General features: G+C 35.9%; 1 long non-coding RNA gene across 2 annotated transcripts; it reads right to left on the reverse strand.

Moving 5' to 3' along the window:
- Positions 1–23,445: 23,445 nt before the first annotated feature.
- Positions 23,446–25,814, reverse strand: LOC129887564 (uncharacterized). Of its 2 annotated transcripts, XR_008766437.1 has the most exons (4): positions 25,559–25,814; positions 24,947–24,996; positions 23,872–24,226; positions 23,446–23,717 (listed from the first exon to the last, which is right to left on the reverse strand). It is a non-coding gene; the product is annotated as an uncharacterized LOC129887564 (long non-coding RNA). The 2 variants fall into 2 exon arrangements; XR_008766435.1 differs by lacking the exon at positions 23,872–24,226.
- Between the last annotated feature and the right edge of the window lie 560 nt (positions 25,815–26,374).

The following is a 26,374-nucleotide window of genomic DNA, read 5'->3' on the forward strand; positions in this document are numbered from 1 at the left end:
ACCCCTCGTAGAATGGAACCTCCAAGATCTGTGATTAATACCTTCAAAAGCAATGTGGTTAGATAGTTTATTTACTTGTGAACCTGAATTATTGAACTAATTTATGGATTGGGAAACTGGGTCTTCGATTAAAATATTGCTTAAAGTGCATGGTTTGAAGTCCTTTCACTTGTGTTAATGTGCTAATATTAAGATGATCAATGATCTTGAAGTTTGTTCAAATGAGGGTTTCCTACAGGTCGTAGAATTATATAAGAGTCGTAGCTACCCCTCGTATGCAACTCACTCAAGATAAGTGTTCACAAATAACCAAGTGTTACGAGTCCAATTACGGGTCGTAGAGCTTTCTACGCCTCATCAATTGGACTCATCCAAACCAAATGGTTAAAATTTAGTACTTTAGTTTTTTGGAACATTACTTATACGGGTACATCTTACGGGTCATAGATCTCTCTACAAGTCGCAGGATTGACTCGTACAAGTCTAGTACCAACACCCAGTGGCACATCACTGAGTCTACAACTGAACCTTATGATATGTAGAAACTTTTGTGGGTCTTAAGGTCCCCTCGTACACAAATTTTGGAGACTCAAAACTTATAGGTCTGATGCTACGAGTGAACTTTACAATCCATAGAAACTTCTACGGATCATAAGGTCCCCTTGTAGACAAACTACTGAGGCTAAAAACCTGCAGGTCTAATTCTACAAGTTGTGTCTACAGGCCGTCGACTCTTTTATGACCCATAGATTCTCCTTTGTAGAACCAAAACACTGTTGCTCCCCAGTTATATTTTTTTCCTTTTTTCTTTCTTACTTTACTTATTTTTCTTACTATGTTTGTGTCCTAACTCTTCCTCTATAGGTACGATGCCTCCCAAACAAACACCGAAGAAGGGTGGTGGAACGAAATGGACTTTACAAAAAGAAGCTGCAGAGATTTTAAAGAAAGAAATACTGGATGAACCATCGAACGTCAATAATGTCTATGGAGGAACACTTAAATAAATCTGATACCCTCTTGTTCGAAGTCCAAATTCCAATCACTCCAAATAAGTCATCTCATCAATGCAACCAAGTGGAGACTACTCCTCTCCCCCACATATTTGCAGCACCCATACCCTCCTACTCTCAAGAAGGAGATTCAGTAGAGGAGGAAGAGAGTGACAATGACTTCGTACCACCATCCACTTCAGGAACTGAATCCTCTGTAGGGAAGTCAACACCCGAGTTGCCCTCCATACCAATCCACATAGGAGGTGAACCGAAGAGATAGTGTATTCCAGGGCGTCTAGATTTCTAAAAAGTAAGACAAGAGAGGAACAATCATAATAATTTTTGGAGGCCCATTACTAAGGAGCCACGTGTGATCATAACCAAGTTGGAGGCAGTCTCGAAGATTCGAGATATATTTCATCATCACATACTTGAGTGGATAGATGAGCATCTTGGTAGTTATAGCAATAATATGGTTTGTATTTTTTATGCTTTATACGTGGCTATGATCAAATAGTTGGATCCTTCTAAAGCAAAGGAGCTAGACTAGCTCATACTTTTAACAATGCTGGTCTGGCATATCCTGGTTAGTCTATTCAAGGAGACTATCTGACGTATCATTTACGGCCCCAACTTTCCACCGGCAGCCCTGACTATTAAGTTTGATCAGAAAATGAAGGTGGTTTGTGATAAAAAAGAGTTATATGGGATCCAGTACAATATGGCGAGTTACTGGGTATCATACCCAACCCTGATCAAGAAGGCTTCCTAAACTTTGTGGCCAAGTTTTAGTGTATGACACTATCTCTGCTCAACAAATAGAGACAACCATTTGACCCCGGATCGAAGTGTGATTGTGGCGAGCTTGATGGATAGGAAAATAGATATGGAGCTCACTAAAGATGATACAAATCCAGTTGGACAATAGCATGCTCCTCTTTTAACGGTACAGCTACTGGAGTTTGAACATGTTCATCCACTTGTACAACTTGATTCAGAAGTCGCTCCAGACCTCGAGATTCCTTCCATAGAGCCATCTGAGGCTGCCCCAGCTGCTTTGGTATTCCCTTCTACTAGCATGCCTAGACCACAACACACAGTCTTGGTCACTATCTCTGTCGAGTCTCTACAAACTATGATGAAGTGGAAAGCACATATCGAGGCCCAATTAGCTCAGTTGATTTAGGATCTCAAGCCATGGGTCCGCAAACCTCTTAGCGAATTAGAAGAATGCGTGGCAGGAAAGTTTGAAGCTGTCTTGACTTATCAAGAATGACAACTTTAGGCATGTATTAATACCTTTGACTAAGGGTGAATATGAGGTTGCAGGCCTCGTCCAGTGCTGACATTGCTGCCATTCAGACTGAGATTGGAGCACTACCTATGGAAGTCACTTCCCTAGATACACCAGCCCCTATACCATTTGCTTTGCCTATTGTTCATCCATTATAATTATTTGATTTTTTTGCCAATGATGAGTCCGAGATGAATTGAGACAAATGTACCATACTGAGGATGCCACTTTGTATAGGGATGAGGCAAGAAAGAGAAGAAAGAAGGAGCACCAGGATGTTGAGAAGGCCAATCGGGCATCTATAGTGACCGAGGAGATACAGCGATAGGAGGAAAGGAAGCATGCTATTGGATATTCGAGCTCCTTTATAGAAACTCATATGACGCACAGACTATGATGGTACCACATGCTGCTGCACTAGGATCCACACCTATTAACCCATATGCCACCATATAGACTTCAGTGCTTATGCGCCATAGGTTTTTTTTCCTTATCCCTCATATTTTTTACTTTTTTTGTACTGCGTTGAGGATAATGCAAGGCTTTTTAGGTAGGGGGTGGGGAGGTTGTAAATGAATGCATAAGTATCTACGCAAAGTCTGAGTACCCTAAACACTCAATTAAAACCTTAGAATTTTCTTTACTGTGTTCCTTTTCCCCATAGGATCTTTTTAAATTATGTTAAACTGGCATATTTATGATGTAAATGTGAAATAAAAGTAGTGATCTATGACATGATGGCTAGAAGGTTTTAAACGAAAACAAATAGACCCTTCCAAAATTTACTTGAATTGTTCTACCTGTTTCTTTGATCGATTCACTATGTAGGATCTTTGTGTGACATGATGTAAACTTGTATGATAACACATGACTTAGACAGAAACATGAATCAAAGATTAATGATTAACAATGAAACTTGATGCCAAGTGTGTATGATGTATTTGTGTATTCGGACTGTTTGTGTCAATCTAGAACTTGCCTCATTGGTCGTACTGTGATAATTTAACTATTAGTTATAAAAAAATCATAGGCCTTTTTTAAATCAATTCCAATTAACCTTAAAAGAACCAACCAAACATTGTTTGACCCTATAAACCAAAGATATGAGCTTTTAAAAGAACTTTTTGATCAAATAAATGTGTGTTTTAAAATGTCCCTAATCCTAATTATAATCTCTTTTTTTGGGCCCAGTCCCTCTTAGAATAATGTGCACCTCAACTCAGGCTAAAAGCATAAGCTGAGGGTGGCTATTATGAGAGAAAACCAAGAAGAGAAGGGGTATGAGAGAAGAAAACCAAGGAAAGAAAAGGTTTGAAAAAAGATGTGTGAAATGGAAGAAAAGGTGTTGTGTCTAAGAAGAGTAAATGGTTTAGAAAGAGTTAGCATTGAAAAGTTCAAGGCATAAGAAACATATTGTGAAATGAACAAACAAATGTCACACCTAAGGAAAAAGCAAAAAGTGAATAAAAAGAGTGAAACTAAATTGTGGGTTGTAAGATGTGGACTCAAGGTTAATGTAGTGTTTGAGGAGGAATGAAATTCACTAAAATCTAAATGTACCACACCTGTCCCTGATTCAATGGTTCAAGAGTCTAAAGTCCTATACGATCCTAATTCAATGGTTCAAGAGTCTAAATATTGAAAATAAGGGCAATCTTATGGTATTGTGCATAAAAGTCTGAATTTATTTTGTGAGCGTGAGTGTTTCCCATATCCCTGAGTTTAAATGACAAATGCAACTTATGAGTGAAAAAGGGACTTCTTTTCAGTGAGGGAAAGAGTGGCGTTGTCTAAATAGCCATGAAAATGGTGAATGTTGTTTTTTGCAAGTTAATTTGTCTATTGGTATTGAAGTGTCTAGCATTGATTCACATAAGTTATTTTGATTTGAAATAATGGTTGCAATAGTATCATGAATGGAAATTGGAAAGAGTCAGGAGTTAATAGCTTATGATTGCTGCACCTTCTTAATCTTATTTTGTGTTGTGTCTTTGTAGTATAATAGTGTCGCTTCAGGACAAACAACCATTTCAAGTTGAGGGTGTTGATGTACCGTGGATTTACGGAACTTTTAATGCTTTAAACTTAAGAATGTGCATGCCTTTTAAGCATTTGTTAGCATATTTGATGTTGGTTGTGCTTATGTTGCAGGAAACTAAGTCAGAGATTTGGTTGAGGAATCACAGTAATGAAGGAAAGTATTTGTTTGGGTTTATAGGCTCATCCTACGACTCATCGTTAGTTATACAAGTCATAGGTGTCAATCATCAAAAGACAAGAGAAAACTAAAAGTTGAAGTGAAGACCATGAGTGAAGTAAATGAATCGTTCTCATATTTATGGATCATCAAAAGAAGTTGTCAAAGCAGCAGTAAATGAATGAGGGAAAAGTGAATAAGATAAGTAAGTTTTATGGCTCGTCTAAGTTCCTATGAGTCGTAGAACCCACTGGCAACTTTAAGTTATAGGTGATGAAGAAAGGACAGTGTATACAACCTGATTTGATGAGTCGTAGTCAGATTTACGTGCCGTAGAGAGTGGATATGAAGAAGAAGAATTCCTCAGTGAAATGTGAAGAATTACGAGTGGGGTATATGTCTTATCTGAGATGTTATGACTTATAGAAATGAGCCGTAGACCCAAACCGACTTTAGGTTTCTTTTGTTTTCCAAATTCATATTTATTTAGGATTGTTTGTCTACAAATACACTTCTTAGGTTTAGATTATTTGATGCACATTTTTGGGTTTGAGAATGTATCTTAAACTACTTTTGAGCTTTTATTCTTGAATTCTGTTTTTTTTGTTATCGATACTTTACGTTCGGATTTTATTGAGGATTTTTAGGTTTCACATAATTCTTGCTGTAAGTTTATGATTTATTTTAACCTGAATATTATTGATTATGAACACGTAGTGATGAGCAGCTAATTCTACAACTAGAGTTATGGAAACCATGAAAAATTAACAACGTAGAACTTAATAAGAAAGTAATTCTTGAATAGTGTGCGTGCATGTATTGTTTTTCCTTTCATTTTGATTTCATTTCAATAGTGGCCAACATTAGAACTTGCCTTATCCTTAATTTCCGGATCAAGTAGGTAACGGATAGGAAAAGGGATTAAACAATGAGATTTGAGGCTAATCATCCTCATCTTATTAGCTTGAACGGATCAAGGGATAGCTAAATCTGGGATCATTGGTAAGGGTTAGTAAAGCATACACTCTTAGTTGGATCAAGTTGCATAGTGAAATTCACTTATTTGCCGGATCAAGAATTTAGGTGAAATTAATTGACTGATTCTACAGGTAACATATTAGGAAAGAATTACTAATAAAAAGGTCTACTTAGTTAAGGATTCGTGAAGAACATATATAACCCTAGTTTCACTTCTCATTGATTTAAACCACATTAAACTGTACTTTAATTTGTTGATGTTTGTTATTTGATTTATTAACTAGTTTTATAAAAAAATCACCCCTCCCTTTGTTGTCTCTCTTGACGGGAATAACTTGATTACTAAACAAAAAAATAAATGAATGATCTAAAGTCTAAACCATATTCCACGTGAGGTCGACCTAACCTTCCTTAGGTTCTATATTTGATAAACGATCGCTTTATACTTCTTTAAAGAGATGTAATTTGAGTGTATCAATTATTGAGGTGATTGGTATGAGTTTGAGGCCATTTGGCTCTTTAGCCTTTAAAATTTGGCCTGAGTTGACTTTGGTCAATATTTGTGGAAAACACACTTGGATAAAAAATTTGTCAGCATTTTTTATTCATAAATGTCGACTTTGGTCTAAAATAACCCTTCATTCGCTTCCTGAGACTTTCGGTCTAATTTCGATGCTCGTTGTGGATTTTGGCTAAAAATGGCATTTGGGTGTGAGACTCAATTTTAATTAAAATGACCTCATATGGAAAATTTAAATGCACCATTGATTCCAAAATGTTAAATTTTGTGGGGTAGCACATTTCGTTTGCGAGCATAAGATTCTTAATGAATTCCGAGCACCCCTTTGGAGATTTGGACAATGCCTAAGATGAGCATTGCAATAATTGCTATTTCAGGGTCTATTTTCCCTTTGAATTCATGGGCTAAGGGGCACATTTGCGGAAGCCAGATGTATTTTCCTTCATATTCGCAGAGCCTTATCCGCATTCACAGAGAGATAGGCGGATGCCTTACGTATTCGCGAGAGGGGTGCCTCATTCACGAAGGCTTGGACCATTGCCTTCTATCTTTTCGTAGGCACACCCGTGTTTGTGGATGTATGAATCACTCCACTCCACATTTGCCCACCATACTGGCCGCGTTCGCGGAGGTCATTCGGTCTGGTCTCTCAATTGAAAGACAAGTTCTATCACTTCGAATATGGAAGTTCAAAGTTTGTTCTCTCTCTCATTTCAGCTCCAAATTAGGCAATTCAAAAGGCTAGATTATGGGATTTCCTAGAGGAACGTCATGGACTAGTCATAATTAGCTGTAGACTTCCCATTTGAGGTAAAAACTCATTCCAAGCTACTTCCATTATTAAATTTAAAGCTTTAATTTGTGATTTTGGTGCATGTTGTTGGTTGGATAGAATGAAGCCCTTGTCATGACCTGTCCTAGGGATTAGTCATAACACGATGATCGGAATGCAATAGACCCCAACCATAAACCCAACCATAGTCGTAAAAAACATGATAAAGGTAACTGGAAGTAATCATCACAAGGGAATGAGACTAAGGGAGGAGATAAACTTTATAAATGTCCAACTGGACTACACCATAATATCATCTAAACATGTCTCTATTCTAGTCTTTGACGGGAGCTTAAGACAAGATCCTAGATCTCCCTAACAATATAAGAAAGTGTAATCAATAGTAACATGAATAAAAGTCTTGTCCTCGGTAGAATAAGGACTCACCAACGTCATTGAAATCTAAAGAAAATCTCTAGCCATGAGTGGGGTGATCGTGAGTGTCATCATTCCCTACATTATTAGAAAATGTAGGTAAAATATGTGTTAGTACGTAGGAATATACTAAGTATGTGAGGTATGCATGAACAAGTGAACAACGTAATCAATATACCATAGGATGTATGACCAGTCATTATGAACATGAGTATTGTTTAAAAGCAACTTAAAACATATGGAACTCATGGTCAATGCATATCATAAGAAATTCAACTTCCAATTCATAACTTGACATCTCATAGCTTTAACTTGAAGTAGTGTGGGATATGACCTTTAACCGATAAATAAGACCATGTGAGCTATTACATGGAATTCAATGACTCCTACATAGAGACAAGCCAATGAATCCTGCATCGAAATGGGGTAGGCTACCATGCTAGGGCATACTCCAAAGGTAACTTAACTCAACTCAACTGGGCTATGTGGATCCACTAGCTAGACCATGAAGGCAACCTACTTGGGTAATGTAGTTTGGAACTTTAGGTTGCTACTAGGATTCCCTTGGATAACCAACTGCATTATCCGACCAAACCCACCTAGAAGTCATCTTGATTCTTAGTCAATAGTCCAATGAAAACTTATTAATACATAATCATAACATAGTCGGAAAAGATAGTAACTTCCTATCAATCAATCTTTAAAACATATTAGGAATAGCTCATCTATTTAGTGATTCATAAGAATCTATAACTTTGGTGAGAATTGTCCTTATCACCATCTTTAAACATCTTTCGAACTTAACTCTGATCATCATCATAGATTTAACTTTAAAATCATAAATCTGAACTTTAACTAATATAAAACTTTTATTGAAAATCATTTAACACATGATCAACATATAAACTCATCTTAAATTCATAATCATAACTTAAAAATATAGCTTTATGCACGGGCATCTATAAATCAACTTGGAATCATGCAATTCATATGATAACATGCATTAGAGATCATTGATAACATTTAAAAATGAAATCAAAATCAACCCAATGCAATTCATCAAAACTAGGGTTCATAATCAATTGTAAATTAAATGAAAACTTGAGAAATCTTTGGGAATTCATTGGTTAAAAGAGCCCATGAACCAATCCCCACATACCTTGAGTGAGAAAACAAAAGAATTTGGAAGAATTTGAGAGTTTGGATGGAGAGCTTGAGTGATTTTCTTGGAAGTCTTCAATGGAGTCCTTGAGAGCCTCTTGTAGAGAGAGAAATATTTGAGTTGGTGAATTATAGAATAATGAATGGAATTAAGGGTTTAGGGTAGTTTATAGAGTAGAATTAGTCCCTAAAAACGTCCAGATTGATTAACTAACAACTAGATAAAGTCTAAAGTGCCCTTATTGAAAAACTGAATTCGGACGAAAAACATCTTTCAAGTCTGCGACGCGGAGCTGCTCCATGATAGGCTAATTTTTAGCAACTGAGATTTTGGCCAGATTTTGACTCGGGGAAAAATTACACTGAATGGGAACAAGTGGGCAACGCGGAGCTACCGCGCACCTCATTTTTTTGTGTAGTTTCTCACGAAATTCATCTTTTGATGCACGAGTCCTAAAAATCCACCGAGACCATTTTTTTGTAGGTTTTGATCCCTGATCGATATTTCAAACTCAGATTTGCCAAAAAGAATAAGGATAATGTGTTACGTGGGCGGCCTATTCCCAAGGCATTCTTAAGGCACTTATGATCTTTTTGAGGAATGTTATAATATGTCCCCCTTGGGAACATTTGTCCTCAAATAAGATTCAACTAATATAGGAAGTACATGGGAAAGAGGAATACCAACCCAACATGTACATGAGGAAACTTTGAAAATGCATAGAACATGTAAACATCAACTTAACATAAAATTATGGCTTTAAAATCAACTCTTTCAGGAATAAGCATGCATATGAATGACATAGGTTGAACTGAATACGTAAGAGTTCAATTTATCTTCAATAAGAACAACATACTACTTTAGGCTTGAGTAGAGGGAAAGAGATAAGGGTATCGTTTCATCATATCCACCTCTGCCTCCCAAGTAGCACTTTCTACTTGTTGATTCCTCCATAACACTTTGAGGACACAACTTCGTTGTTTCTTAACTATTTAACTTGCCGGTCTAAGATTTCCACCGGAACTTCTTCATAAGTCAAATTTTCCTCAACACTTAAAACTTTCAATGGCAAAATGGAGTTTGGATCACCCACAAACTTCCTCAACATAGAGACATGAAAAAAAGGGTGAACCATAGCTAACTCAAATGGAAAATCTAACTCATAAGCCACTTTGCCAACATGTCTCAATACCTTGTAAGGTCCAACGTATCTAGGACTCAATTTCCCTTTTTTTCCAAAATGCATTACACCCTTCATGGGTGAAACCTTCAAATAGACCCAATCATCTACTTCAAATTCAAGCTCTCTTTTCCTAACATTGGAATAGGACTTTTGACGACTCTGAGCCGTCTTCAACCTCTCCCTTATGAGTGTTACCTTCTCTATAGCATCGATAACCAAATCTAGACCAATTAAGTCTATCTCACCAACTTCAAACCATCCCACTGGGGATCTACATCTCCTCCCATACAATGCTTCAGAAGGAGCCATTTGGATGCTAGAGTTATAACTATTATTATAGGCAAACTCAATGAATGGCAAAAAATTTCCATTACAACTTCATTTAAAATCAATAACACATTTCCTTAGCATATCCTCTAAAATTTGGATCGTTCTTTCAGTTTGACCATAGGTTTGAGGTTGAAATAATGGTACTTAACTTAACCTTTGTACCGAGACCCTTTTGAAAAGACCTCCAAAAGTGTGAAGTGAATTGTGTACCTCGATCCAATATGATGGACAAGGGAACACCATGAAATCTTACCAACTCACGTACATACAACTTAGAATAATCTTTGGCACTATAGAAAGTCTTAAATGGTAGAAAAGGAGCCAACTTGGTCATCCGATCTACAATAACCCAAATAAAATCATGTTTCTTCTTAGTATGAGGCAAACCGATTATAAAATCTATATTTAAATCTTTCCATCTCCAAGTAGGAATTTTAATATCTTGGGCTAGACCTCCCGATCTTTGATGCTCAACTTTAACTTGTTGGAAATTTTGACAGGTAACTACAAACTTTGCTATGTCCTTCTTCATGTCATTCAACCATTACACTTCTCTCAAATCATGATACGTCTTGGTGGAAGATGAATCGAATATTGGGAATTATGGTCCTTATGTAATATCAAGTCTCTCAACCCATCAAATTTAGGTACACACAAATGGCCTTGGTAACATAACGCACCATCTCCCCCTTGGGAGAAAATCTCAATGGCATTTTCAGCAACCGATTTCTTTAACTCAACAAATATTAGATCTTGGTCTAGCTTGTCCTAGACATCCGCTATAAGAGACATTCTGAACCATTATGAACAAGAATACCTCCATCATTGGAATCAACCAAACGCACACCTAAACGTGCCAACCTATGAACATATTTAATGAATTCTCTCTTATCTTCTTGAGTATGTGACACACTACTCATGGAAAATCTACTTAATGCATCGTCAACCACATTAGCTTTGCCCGGATGTTATAATACACTCATAACATAATAATTCAACAATTTAAGCCATCTCCTTTGCCGAAGGTTCAAATCTTTTTTCTTAAACACATATTGTAAACTCTTATGATCGGTGAACATATCCATATGGACACCATAAAGATAGTATCTCCAAATATTCAAGGCAAACACAACCGCCGCTAGTTTAAGATCATGGTTTGAATAGTTTTGCTCATTCACCTTAAGTTTCCTAGAAGCATAGGCTATTACCTTACCATGTTTCATTAATACAAAACCAAGACCAACCCTTAAGGCAACATAATACACCACGAAACCATCAAACCCTTCTGACAAGGTCAAGATAAGAGCAGTAGTGAGACGATCCTTCAATTCTTGGAAACTCTTTTCATATGTTTCCGACCATTGAAACTTCACCTTCTTTTCATTAAACTTGATCAAAGGTGACGAGATCAATGAAAACCCTTCAACAAATCTCCTATAGTATCTGGCTAGGCCCAAGAAACTCCTAATATCCAAAGGAGATAATGGTCTAGGTCAATTCTTAACTGCTTTTATTTTCTTAGGATCAACCATAATCCCTTCACCGGATCCAAGGTGACCAAGGAAGGCCACCTCTCTTAACCAAAAATCACATTTGTTGAACTTTGCAAATAGTTGTTTGTCTTTTAGAGTTTGCAACACAATCCTCAAATGACTTGCATGCTCCTCCTCATTCTGAGAGTAAACCAAAATGTCATTGATGAATACAATCACAAACATATCTAGGTATTGCTTGAAAAACCTATTCATTAAGTCTATGGAAGTTGTAGGAGCATTAATCAAACCGAACGACATGACTAGAAACTCATAATGGACATACCTTGTCAAAAATTCCATTTTAGGAATGTCACACAACCTCACCCTTAATTGGTGATAACCAAAATGAAGGTCTATCTTGGAGAAGTAACTTGCCCTTTGTAATTGATCAAACAAGTCATCTATTTTCGGAATTAGATACTTATTCTTGATGGTTACCTTATTCAATTGTCGATAATCAATGTACATACGTAGTGAACCATCCTTCTTTCTAACAAATAATATACAGGAGCACCACATGGAGAAATATTTGTCCTAATAAACCCCTTGTCTAATAAGTCCTTCAATTGATCCTTCAACTCCTTTAACTTTGCTAAAACCATCCGATAAGGAGGGATAGAAATAGGTTAAGTATCCGGAAAAAGGCCTATACCAAAATCAATCTCCCTTTAAAGAGGAACACCAGGTAAATCATCGAGAAACACATCCTGAAACTCGTTTACAATGGGGACTGACTCTAGGATAGAGGCTTCGCAATTCTTATCACTAACCCTCCCAAGATGATAAATAAAACCCTTGAAAATCATCTTCTGAGCTTTAAGGCACGAAATGAATTGACCTTTAAACACAGAGTTACTATAATTCCATTCTAGGACCAGCTGATTTGGGAATTAAAACTTAATCACTCGGGTTCTACAATCAATAGAAGAATAACATGCATATAGCCAATCCATTCCAAGGATAACATCAAAATTTGTTATCTCAAGTTCAACTAGGTCGCATAGGGTAACTTTATGGAAAACTATAACCAGACAAGTTCTATAGACTCTTTTAGCCACAATCGACTTACCTACGGGAGTATAAGTAGAGAAAGATTCTAGCAATGTCTCGGGATTACCATCAAATCTTATAGCCACATAATGGGAAAAAAGGATAAATTTGCACTCGGATAAATCAAAGAATAAACATAATAGTGAAAGACCCATAACATACCAGTAACAACATTGGGGTCTCATCCACCTCTTGCCTACCATGGAGGGCATAGAACCTATTATTGCATTGACCACCCTTTTGTTGTCCTTGTCTACCTTAAGCAACTTATCCTTGAGGACAAACATCTGTGACTTTGCATTCCATAGCATGATGACCCATCTTACAACACCGGTAGCACACATTCAACCCAGCTAGTCATTCACCCTTGTGGTTTCTACCACACTTCTTGCATGTGGGAGTAACTTGGCCTATAGGAGAACCTCCTTGACGTTTTAGGTTGGGCACCCTATCTTTGTCAAATCTTGGAGTAATAGCATTAGAAGACCCTTGGCCGTAGTACTTTTTGTGAAAATGAGGACGCCCATAATTTTCGGTCTTAGCATAAGAGAATTCACTATCACCGATCCTTGGCCTCTAAGATTCCCTATTCTTGACCTTTAGATTCTCACTTTCTAGTTATGTCATGAGTCTAGATATATCCATCTCCCAAAGCAACATCGCCATTTTGCATTTCATTGAAACCTTGCCTGACACACCCGATATGAACTTGCTCATACGAGCTCTTGAGTTGGCAATCATGAATGGAGCATATTTTGACAATTGAGAAACATTGAGGGCATAGTCCCTCACACTCATAATACCTTACTTAAGGTTGATAAATTCTTGCGCTTTTTCCTCCCTCAACTCTAATGGGAAGAGGCGATCAAGAAAAACCCCTTTAAACTCATCCCAAGTCACGGACTCCACCTCTCTAGGCCTCTCACTTTTCCATTGATCAAACCAAATTTGAGCAACACCCCTCAATTGGTAGGTAGCCAACACTGCCTTTTCAACCAGGCTAATTCCCATGATCTTAACAATCTTATGGATGCTATTGAATAACTCTTGGGGATCCTCATCAACTTTAGAACCCCAAAACTCTGGAGTATTCATCCTTATGAAATCTCAAACTCTTGTTGCGATCACGATTCACTTGAGGCGTAACATCTTGAGCAAGCACTTGAAAGGCCACTCAAAACTCGGCATTGGAAACTTGATCATTCATAGGGTCATTCGGAGCTTGTTGACCCTCTTCAACCATGTTCTTTCTAATGGGGTATATTCATGAAGGCATATTCTAAAAATTGCAAAGAACAAGCATTAGAGAGAAAAGACTTAACCACTCTACCATACACATAGATCATGAAAGAAGTGAGGGTTTTTCCTAAGATGTTTCACAGCCTCCCATTCATTGATATGGAGCGCTTCACATCAATGAATAAGACTCTACTTAACGCGGCATTTTAGATTCCCTATGACTCTTCTAAACCTTGTGCTCTAATACAAAGTTTTTTACAAACCAACCTAAGGCCTAGTCATAATACGATGATCGGTATGCGAGGGACCCCAACCATAAGCCATCTTAGCCTACATCGCATACATAAGGTAAAGAACATGATAAACATAAGAAGAAGTAATCATCACAAGGGAATGGGATTAAGGGAGATCAACTCTATAAATATCCATTCAGAGTACACTATAATATCGTCTAAACATGCCTATAGTCTAGTCTTTGATGGGGGCTTAGTACAAGCTCCTAGATCACCCTAAGAATAGAAGAAAGTGTAAATAATAGTAACATGAATAAAAGTCTTGTCCTGGGTAGAATGAGAACTCACCAACTTCTTTGAAATCTAAAGCAAATCTCTAGCCACAAGTGGGGTGATCATGATTGTCGTCCATCCCTAAATTATGAGACAATGTAGGAAAAATATATGTTAGTATATTTGAATGTACTAAGTATGTGAGGTATGCATGAACAAGTAAAGAACGTAATAAATATGCCATAGGATGTATGACCATTCATAATGAACATTAATATAGTTTTAAAGCAACTTAAAATATATGAAACTCATGGTCAATGCATATCATAAGAACTTCAACTTCCAACTCATAACTTCACATCTTATAGCTTTAACTTGAACTTGTGTGGAATAAGACCTTTAACTGACAACTAAGACCACATGAGCTATTACACGGAATCAAATGACTCCTACATCGATACAGGCCGATAACACCTTCATCGAAACAAAGAGATTTATCATGTCAGGGTATACTTCAAAGGTAACTCAACTCAACTCAAATGGGCTATGTGGATCCACTAGTTAGGCCATGAAGTTAACCTATGTAGGCAACATAGTTTGGGACTTTAGGTTGCTACTAGGACTCTATTGGATAACCAACTGCGTTATCCGACCGAACCCCACCTAGAAGTCCTCTCGGTGCTTAGTCAATATCCCAATGGAAACTCATTAAAACATAATCATAACATATTAGGGAAAGATAGTAACTGTCTATCAACCCATTTTTAAAACATATTAAGTAAAGCTCATCTATTTCGTGATTCATAAGAATATATAACTTCGGTAAGAATTGTCCGTATCACCATCTTTAAATATCTTTTGATCTTAACTCTGATCATCATCATAACTTTAAATTTAAAATCATAAATCTCAACTTTAACCCATATAAAATTTTCATTGAAAATCATTTAACTCATGATCAACTCATAAACTCATCTTAAATTCATAATCATAGCTTGAAAATACAGCTTTATGCATGGGCATTTATAAATCAACTTGAAATCATGCAATTCATATAAGAACATGCATATAAAGATCATTGATAATATTTAAAAATGAAATCAAATTAGCGCAATGCAATTCACCAAAACTAGGGTTCATAATCAATTGTAAATTGCATAAAAATTTGAGAAATCTTTGGGGCTTCATGGGTAAAAACAGCCCATGAATCAATACCCACATACCTTAAGTGAGAAAACAAAAATATTTGGAAGAATTTGAGAGTTTTGATGGAGAGCTTGAGTGAATATCTTGGAAATATTTGAGTAGGTTAATTTTAGAAGAATGAATGAAATTAAGGGTTTAGGGTTGTTTGTTGAATAGAATTGACCCTAAAAACGTCTAGGTTCATTAACTAACAATTAGGGAAAAGTATAATATGCCCTTACTTAAAATCTGAATTCGGATGAAAAACATCTCCCAGGTCCGCGATGCGGAGCTGCTTTTGCATAGACCAATTTTTAGCGAATGAGATTTTGACCAGATTTTGACTCGGGGAAAAATTACACTGAATGGGAACAAGTGGCAATACGGAGCTTCCGCACACCTCACTGTTTTGTGCAAGTATTGACAAAATTCATCTTTCAATGCACGAGTTCTAAAATTCCACCGAGACTATTTTCCTGCAGGCTTTGATCCCCTGATCAACATTTCGGTCTCAAATTTGCCAAAAAGAATAAGAATGTTGAGTTACGCGAGCGGCCTAGTTGCAAGGCATTCTTAAGGCACTTATGAGAGTTTTGAGGAATGTTACAGCCCTGAATTGTGTTCCCTTTTGCAACAAGTTCAGGGTAGTGTTTAGGAACTTATCACATATTCAATTCCATAATTTACGAAGAGGGTCTCAGATTCCCGACTTTGACTTTGAAACTGATCCATTTTTTAATTCAATTATTTTAATGTAAAAATGATTGTAATAAATTTGTATACCTTTTTTTGATACCGTGGTAGTGTTCAGAGGCTTTTAGAAAGGGGATAGCTCTGATTCCATGAGCGTGGAGCGCGTGTGATAGCCTATCGGTAGGCTACGGTTTTCTCTTGTTTAGATTGATCATACAAATGTAATTGTTTTTTCATTAGTGATCATACTTACAAAAAATAGCTTACGTTTGGTAGAGGAAACAAGCAACAAAAAATTGCCCGGAATTCAAGAAAAACATGTTAAGCATGTAACTAGTACTATGTGACATCAAAAATAACAAAAATAATATTACTTTATGAGAAACAGATCTTGAGAAAATAGCTAGAGAATGCTGAGTTTGAGTTTTTGTTCTACAAACATCAACAGATAGGGAACAGAAACCGCGCATGCACTCCCTCAGCAGTACAACTAACCCTAGCATTCAAATCAAGCACAAAAGGAAAATTGCCGACATAGGAAGAAATTAAAAGCCATTAAAGCAAATTTGCTACTTTTTTGTTGTTTAGCTAAAAGGTGTATGATTCTCGTGCTTAATTTTGCTTCAATTGTTAAAAGTATGTTAGACCTAGTGGAAAAATTTAACTGAATATTGATAAAGTATTAGAGCTAAAGGTCTATCGAAAACAATTTCTCAACGTCTAAGATATCAATAAGGTTGCATACAGTGTATCCTCCCATACTCCACTTTTTGTGATTACACTAAGTATTTTTTTCATTGCTATGGTATTTGGTTGTAATATAAAGACAAATTTGAAGTCCCTTTTATTTAGACACCAGTTTATGCATTTAATGATTTATTTTGTCAAACATGTTGGGAATGGTTAAAAATACTTCGCTCATCTGTCTCTCAGTACTTGAAATTTTCAATTTCATTGGTAAATAAAATATAGAAGAATCAAAAGTTTATCTTTTCAAAACTCTGTAAAATGTTGTCAGAATATTGTTGTCATATTTAAATATGAATTCTTTGCAATTCATGATGGGTTTATGCACACTGGTATTTGGACATGTGCATTCCACGTGGGTCCCATTTAAATTACCACAACACTAAAAATTACCAATGTGTTGAAAAATATTTTATAATTAAATAGCAATATATATTCATTTTTTGACAAGAAAAATTTAAATATTCTGGTTCTACTCTTTGATACAAACTTATAAAGTAACAAATTAAAATATGATAGCAAAGTATTTCTTCCCCCAACAGAAAGATAAAAATATTTACTCTTTTATAATACTATAATTATAAAGTCCAACTAATAGATGTATATTCTAATATGATACATGCGAATTATCTGCAAAACAAAATTTGGAGAAAAGGGAGAAATGAAAAATGAAAAAGATCTTGGTAGTAGTATCATATGGTTAAAGCATAAGTAAAGGTTGCATCATTGAGTTCTACCAAATTAAAATTATGTATTTTTAAAAATCTTCCTAGTCATCATGGAATTTCATATTCATCAATATGAGAATTTACATTTTGATAAATTACTTAGAATAATAATATTAAAATCACTACTCATTTATCTAAGCTAATTGAAAGAAATAACGGATAAGAAGTATAGCTAAAGTAGAAAAGTATTGTTTCTGTAAGAAGTATGAGTACTCAAATTTGTCGCCATATTATTGCAAATGCCTCTCAATCTAAATATGAGAAAAATAAATAGCATTTGGAATTTGTAACATAGTTCATATAGACACTTACCTTACTAAGCATCTAAATTTTGATTTCTTTCATATTGTGAAAAACTCTTTCACAAATCATTCATTCTTGAATGAAAGCATCCTTTAATACATAACTCATCATTGTCGTAAAACATGCATAAACCCTTCATCAAATTCATGATCACAGTTCATCGTTCATAGGCAAATTTCAAAGCATAAAGTATGGGTCCATATGAAATCAATTAAAAATCATGTATTTTAGTCAGATGATGCATAATAAAGCAGAATGATACCAATTGATTCATAATTAAAAGGAACTATGAAGAATTGAATAAATCCTAATTGAATTGAGTGAAAAAGAACTTGAAGACTTGAGATCTTTTGGGACCCAATGGATGAAAGGAATCCATTGGTGAATTCCCTCATATCTTGAAAATTAAGGCCCTAAAAGCAAGCTCTAGCAATGGACACTTGAACTTGACTTTGAAATCCTAGCTTTCCTTTCTTGAACTTGAGAGAGAATTGGAGAAGATGATTGACAGATTTTGAGAGTTTTAGTGAATGAGAGGGAATGGGTTAGTCTTTAAGTGTTAAAATGGTTATAGGGGTACTTACAAGTCCAAAACAACGTAGTTTAGGAATTAAAAAAAATGGAAAAGGTCAAAAGTATCCTTCACTTAAAACTTTCGAAGGTCACCTACGGTCCATAGGTCCTCCTATGATCCATCAAAGTCCTTTCTTAGAACCCATGTCAAAAAACTGAGGTCACTGGAATTGCTCTTAAATCCTACAACCCTTACCTTATGGGTCGTAGATAGATTTACGGGTTGTCTACTCCCTTTGGCCTACCTACAGATCATTCCTATGGATTGTATTTCCTTCTACAGCCAGTCCTGTGGTCTCTTAGAAAATGTTCAGAGACCCAAACATTTATAAAACTCGGGGTCCTTCCAATGAACCCCATCTATGAATCGTAGGACCTTATACGATCCATAGATCTCCCTCATAGGTCACACCCAAGACTTTAAATTTTTTCCAAGTGTCAGGATCCTTCTACGACTGCCTCCTATGGTCCGTAGGTCCATGTACCGACTGCATGCTCGTGTAAACTAGCACCAACAATATTTCTGCAACTTTTTCTTTCTTTTTCAACTATCCAATTTCTGGGGCATTATATCTTGTGAATGCGAAGGCAGAATCATGCCTGCACCAGCTAATTCATATCAGCTAGTTTTTGAAAGTCTCAAATCTCCGACGAAGTGCTCTAGATTTGTTCGAAACCCCGCAAATAAGATATGCTACCCATAAATTTTGACATTTCAAAGTCAATGGCAATGTGTAAATATCCAATCGAGGTTGTCTCAAAACAATGAGTCTCACACTCGAGTGCCACTTTCTTGCCAAAGTCCACAAGGGTGCTCAAAATCAGATCAGAATCCTCGTAAAACACACAAAAGGTTATTCTATACAAAAATTGATATTTTGGAGCTAATAAAACCGTCAGAATTCCATTCTAAGGCTATTTACTTGAAGTTTGGACCATTGTCAACTATTCAAGTTTTGAAAGCTCCAAAACGCAGAAACTTACCTAAGAACTAAATGAACGATCAAGCGACCGAACCGTCATTGCCAGCATGTTATATATGACTTGATGTCGTTATAGGATCACTCTAAATGATAAAAAGAAGGAATTTACCTAAAAATGACCTGGAATATCATTACAATTTTAGGTCATTATTCATTGATTATTGTATTTTATATTTATTTTAGGCCTAGAACAAGCCAAGACACTTGAAAAAAGTAAAGGTCAAGTTCTTTAGAGAATTCATGCTTGACTCGAGGTAGTGAAAGTAGTTATTTACCCATTTATGTTACATGCTCTTGTTAAGTACTTCTGTAGTATTACATGCATGATATATAAATAGATAAAAGGAAAGATCATGAGTTTAAATGGTAATTGAGAGAAAATTGCATGCAATGAATATTTTACTTAGTTGAACAAGTGTAAGTGCTATTCATTGTGGTTGTGATTTTCATATGTGAACTCTTATGGATCAGGAATCATGCCAGTACAATTGGATCAGGTACCATGTCGGTACATTTGGATCGAGTATCACCCCAGAACAATTGGATCGTGTACTACGCTGATGCACTGACTATGTTTGGGATCGGGTACCAAATCGGTACACTAACAGTTTGTGTGTAGGTTCTATGAGAGAACTAGGTTGATTGGGGAATTTGTGATTAATCATGCTTATTGTGTAAACCGATTCAAGGTAAGAATCGGGAGTCTAGATGTTGTGTTTGTAATTTAATTGTGTATTGTCTATTTTATTGTTTTGTGATTTCCTGTTCATATTTCATATATCTAGAAATAATCGTGTGATCCTGCCATTACACTATGTTTTTATTTTGACTCTTCACTTGCTGTATTTTTGTTGAGTAAAGTGCATATTCGAGCGGCTGCTAAAAGACCTCAACTGTAAGATCACTTCTTCTTGTATCCAAGGGTAAGCCATTTGTTCAAGTTTCCGTGGATTTCACTTTGCTCTTTTTCTATCTATTCGGACCAAAACTTTCAGACATTTAGTTTATTATTCTCTTGATGGGTTGCTTCCTCTTATTTTTAAACTTTGATATAATTTTGATACAATTGACTTTCAAGGTTTAAGAAGTTTATTTTTGTAGTATTTGTTTTTTGAAATCCTTATTGAGTTTGTGGGAACTCGGTTTTTTGTCTGTATAAAACTATTTTTACTTGTCTAAATTTATGTCTTGGTTCTTAGCTTGGTGTAGTTGAGGTAGAAAATTATTCCCCCATCGAATGGTTAGTGTAGGCACAACTCACGGCCGGTTAGGATTGTGACACTTAAACCACTGGTGTGCGGCCGCGCATAACATGTTGCATTACGCAAATCCAATGGTCAATAAGGGATAGAGGAGAATTGGTTGGCAGGTTTATTGGAAGCATTGTGCGTACCACATGCCACTCTGCAAAAGGTACCGAGGGGAATCTCTATTCTAGTCAATTTCCATCCCATAATTTCATTCCTATGATATCCTCTTAAGCCTAATGATGGTGTTATCCCCTCTCCTTATCTTCCATTCCAAAGGTAAATGTCTCCCATAAAATTCTGAGAAATTACAAGTATTTCAATCATTCATTTTTCAGATTATGAATAAAATTCTGCACCATAACCTTAGATTTATAAAAGAGAAACTCAATCAAGATTCTAAGAATTTCTCAAGATAGGGTTCCTTCCATACTCATGCAAACAATTTCAAGAACTTGTTATGTAGAATATTAAATTTAGGATTTTCATACATGCTTAAAAAATTATGAACATTTTACCAAAACGTAGCGATCTGACTGACTCTATGGAAGCCTTGTGCTGCCGGTGTGCGGCCGCACGTCACATTGTTTATTCTGCACACCCAACACGGAATAAGGGACATAGGAGAATTAATTGTCAAGTTTATTAGAAGCCTTGTTTGTACCATACACCGCTCTAGAAAAGGTCCCGACACAAATCTCTATTTATGTCGATTTTCATCCGAAACTTTCATTCTTTTGATATCCTCTGAAGCCTAGTGCTAGTATTGTCTCCTGTCGTCATCCTCCATTCCAAAGGTAAGTGTCTCCCATGAAATTCTATGAAACTCCAAGTATTCCAATCATTCTTTTTGGATTATTACACCATATAACCCTAGGATTTTCAAGAAAAATTCAATCAAGACTCAAAGAATTAAATTCTTGGAACTTCTTCCTCAAGCTAGGGTTCCTCCTTAACTTCTTAGAAAATAATTAAGGTATGTAAGAACTCAATGAGAAATTCCTTATATGCTCATTTCTACAACTTGAAAAACTTGTTATGTAGAAGATTAATGTTAGGGTTTTTATATTCATGTATGTATTTCCACTGTTCTACAATAGGGTTGATTTCATTGATGCTTAACTTTGAATAGCTACATAATTCTATGAAAGTTTGAATCTTTTACACCTATTGATATCCTACCATGTCTTTGAAAGAGGCTATGTATTTAGAAGGTTAACTTTGTTGTCCTTTTTAAATTTGGGTACACTTTTCATGAAATTGCATTGAGTCTTATTTCATAGCATGTTTTGAGAATGGATTTGGTTATCACGAAAGGATGATTTTTGAGTAAAGACTTATAATTTACCTTCAGATATATAGAAATTCTTACATTATATGTGCATATGTTCCACCTTCTACTTTCTTTCACGCCACTCATGTGTCAAAATTTATGGTACATATATGCCAAAAATATTGAAATTATTATCTGAGACAACATATAGTGTGTGCACTTTTTTCAGTACCCACCACAACAAGGATTACCTCCCTTTAGGAGTCTTTCAAATAGTAGTGCACGACATGACAACCTTTCTTTTCAGAAATAATATTCTCTTCCCACATACTAAATACATGATTATCTGTATTCATCCTGATTCCATAAAGAAACAAGTTGGATTAATTGAGAAAACCCCAGTTCTTAAACACCCTCATCTAGAAACATAAACAATTGTTTTAGATCTGTAATAATCATTGTGGAAAAATAACAAGAAGTAACTAAAGTATAAGAAACAACATGTAGTAACAAAAATCAAAGGACAAGATATTATTAGGGAAAAAGTATGACTACTAATATGAACCGACATGAAGAGTTATGAGCAAACATAATCCTCCTAAGTTCTGCTACAATTTAGGACTCGTTCAACATTAGATTCAAAGAAGAGATTTTTCTAACGATTAGCTCTTGATGACCATATAAACAATGAAAAAACAACATCAAACTAAATTCCAAATGAAACAAAAATAGAATTATGCTTAATCCAAAGATAAACGAACCTTAATTCTAGAAAACTCTTAATACAACTCAGCTACAAAGAACAGTTTGTTTTTTAAGCATTACCAACCAAAGATAAAATTAATAATGAAAAACAACAATGTAGCCCAAACCCATGTGAAAAACGAATGGAGTTTGCTGAACTTCAAAGATAAACGATGTAAAAGCCCAAAAACACAGAACATTGAGCAGACATCAAGTGATCACACTTGCAAAAAATAGCTTAGGGTTGAAAAAGGAAACAAGCAACAAAACAAAACCCAAAATTCAAGAAAAACAAGCTAAGCACGTAACTAGTTTTAACTGACCTCAAAAATAACAAAAGTTTGTTGCTTTAGGGAGAAACACAGATTGAGAGAAAAGCCACAGAATGTTGAGTTGGATTTTTGTTCTACAAGCGGCGACAGTTAGGGAACACAATCACGCACGCATTCCTTCATCAATATAAACTAACCCTTGCCATAGGAAGAAATTAAAAGCCATTAAACCAAATTTGCCACACTTTTTTTGTTTGGCAAAAAGGTGTATGATTCTCGTGCTTAATTTTTCTTAAAATGTTAAAAATGTGTTGGACCTAGTGGAAAAAATTCACTTAATATATATGTGATATTAGAGCCAAGGTTCTGTTGGAAACAACCTCTCTACCTCTGATGTAGGTGTCACGACCCAACCAGGGCCGCGACGGGTACCCGAAAGTGTTATTCCGAGCACCTACTATACGTATCCTATTCTTACTACTGAGTGGGCCGAATGAGAGATACCAGTGTTAATAGCATCATTATAACCATGTGTCAACAGACTTTGCTAACATATTACACAGCGACGAACAAAGTTGCAAAACATCTAGCTGTACATGTCTGTCTACGAGCCTCTAAACAAGATACAGATGACCACAAGGAGGGCCGGTTTCTGCTGTGCCCAAATATATACACAAAACTAGTACCGATAAAATGAAGCTCCGAAACAACTGGAGCGCTCTTGGTGTACTGCTAGTGGAGCTCCTAAGGACCGAACTCGTCCGCCTGCCTACCTGCGTGGCATGAAACGCAGCGTCCACAAGAAGGGACGTCAGTACGAGTAATGTACCGAGTATGTAAGGCAAAAAAATCAGCATAATAGAGAACATAGGGTATGAATAACCATATCATAGAATCATAGAGCATATAATGAGATAAGAGAGTAACCTGTACATATGAGTGCCCTTTTAGGCCGGATGCCATGCATGCTTGTCTTATCATATAAAACATATCTTTTTCATATGCATAGAAAATAGAAGTCATATCACCGAACAACGTCGGCGTGCCCACATATGTCCCGCGTCCGGGCATCCCGCGTCCAAGATGAAAATTACTCCAACTGATCAGGTGGGAATGCGTCTATAGCGCCACATATACACCTCCCCATATTCCTCATATACATATACATATACATATAGACAGCATGCAGGAGAGCTCAACGAAAGTCATGTATCTATCGGAGTGACGGAAGGTCGGTAACCTCCGATTGTATTATAGACTAGCCATGATCGCTTTGTCTCACCTTGAAGGAACAATCATTATAAGATGAGATTATCAACGAAGGATAATATTAAGAGAACGTAGAATAAGGTCACAGTCTCGTAAGACGCCAAATCGTATACATATGCACATAGGACCAATTTTCAAGACTCGTAGAATAATCAGAATGAGCTATGATTCAAAATCAAGATAAGAGTCATGTCAAGTACCTTTCAAAAATTACCATGGATTATCTCAAAATAAAACTTTTGGAATCATATACACGTATCTAAGCACGAGAAAAAATATCCTTTGGAAACTCAAGAAAATGGGCCATCCTAGTGGCTCTACGAATAGGACTTCCTTGAAATTGTACAAAATGACATATACTTGTTTCATAAAAATCATGCCAAAAGAAAGTGTAGATACTTGTGTCAAAACATGCCAAGAGAAAGAAGAGTAAACATTACATACATGAAGCCGTTCTTATCTTAGCCATCATAGACATATTCTCATCCTCGACATCATCAATGTCGTTGTAAAACATATCTATCGTTACTATCATAAAAGCTTGTAATACTATAAACCTTTGTCTTGGAAAGCTATAGACATTTTGGAAAACATTGACGGGTTATAGAAAAAGTAGTCATTCCCTTGGGACCATTGACACCTAACTTTTGGAAACAAAAAAAAATATGGAAGAACTTATGAAATCATAACATCGGGATCATGCCTTGAAAAAAAAAGGGTAAGCCTTACATACCTTGTCCGCTTCCTTAGTCAATCCCACTTAACTCTTGGCTTTCCCAAAATCTATAACAAGATTAATGAATGCCAACATTAGCTATAGGTATCCAAGAACCTCATTCTAAACTAACATTTTGTCTACCGAAATTTCGACAGCACTTTCCCTGTAAATACACCATCCCCGAGAATCTAACTCGGCCAATTTACCAACAATCATACCAAATCAATATACTACTTTGTCCAAGACCTTCCAATTCCAATAAGAACAATAACAATCTAATCCCTTCTTTCAAATTCAATTACCACAACCCAATAATTTACACACTAACCACATCATACTAACAATATTAGCTTCCATATATGCAAGAACATTATAATAAATTTACAAACTTCTAAAACAAGTCTCCAACTACTACAACTTTATAAGGATCCTTAAGCTTTTATTAGCAACATAGAATCCATAACAACAACTAAAACACTAAATAGAATCAATTCCCCATAACTTGTCAAACCACCCCCTTATTCGGCCACAACAACTACATGCATATTTTCATGAATTTTCATCCATTTCTTCACTCTACAACATATACCAACCATCCATAACATATAGAGAAGATTGAAACCTTACCTTTTCCACTTAGTTCTTCAACTTGCTAGAATTGTGCCTTGCAAGAATGAATAGTCTTCTTGTTCCAACAATCCTTCTATGTTGATTAGGGTCTTCAACTTGCTTGGAATATTAGAAGAATTAATTTTTTTGGCACAAGATTTCAAGGGAAAAATTCCTAGCTATGCCAATTTTCCTCTCTTATTTTTTTCCCCCTCTTTTCTCCAAGTTTCTTGAGAATTCTAGAAATAGGAAACAAGATGACTACTAAGTCATCTTTTAGACTTTTCTACTTCTTGAAGTTTCTAGCAAACTAGAAATATATATAAATAGGTAGTAAATGGGTAATGGGCCTCTTAATTAATGAACTCAATTTCCAAAATTTGGGCAATTTCTTGTTTTGGGCCTCAACTTTCTTATCATTATTCCTTTGTAGCCCAAACTTATGTATCTCACTTTTGTAATTTCCAAACTAATTTCCAAAAATTCCACATAAATTTTTCCCTCGGCCTTCCTCCGTATTTCCACCTCCATGTTTTCTTGAACATTACACCGGTATTAAATAAAATAACTCATAACCTCTTTCCTTGCAAGTCAATTTTTTTTTTCCAAATGCGCAAAAGTGCGAGATGTAACAGTAGGGATAAGGCTGCATGCAATATATCTTCCCAAACTCCACTTTTTGTGATTACACCAAGTATTTATCATTTTGTTTGGTCTTTGCTATGGTATTTAGTTGTAACACAAATTCAAATTTGAAGTCCGTTTTATTCAGACTGGTTATGCATTGAGTGAATTATTTTGTCAAACATGTTGGGAACGATTAAAACTAATTCG

This window comes from Solanum dulcamara, chromosome 1 (genome assembly GCF_947179165.1).
Source record: "Solanum dulcamara chromosome 1, daSolDulc1.2, whole genome shotgun sequence".
In the NCBI taxonomy this organism is placed as follows: Eukaryota; Viridiplantae; Streptophyta; class Magnoliopsida; order Solanales; family Solanaceae; genus Solanum; species Solanum dulcamara.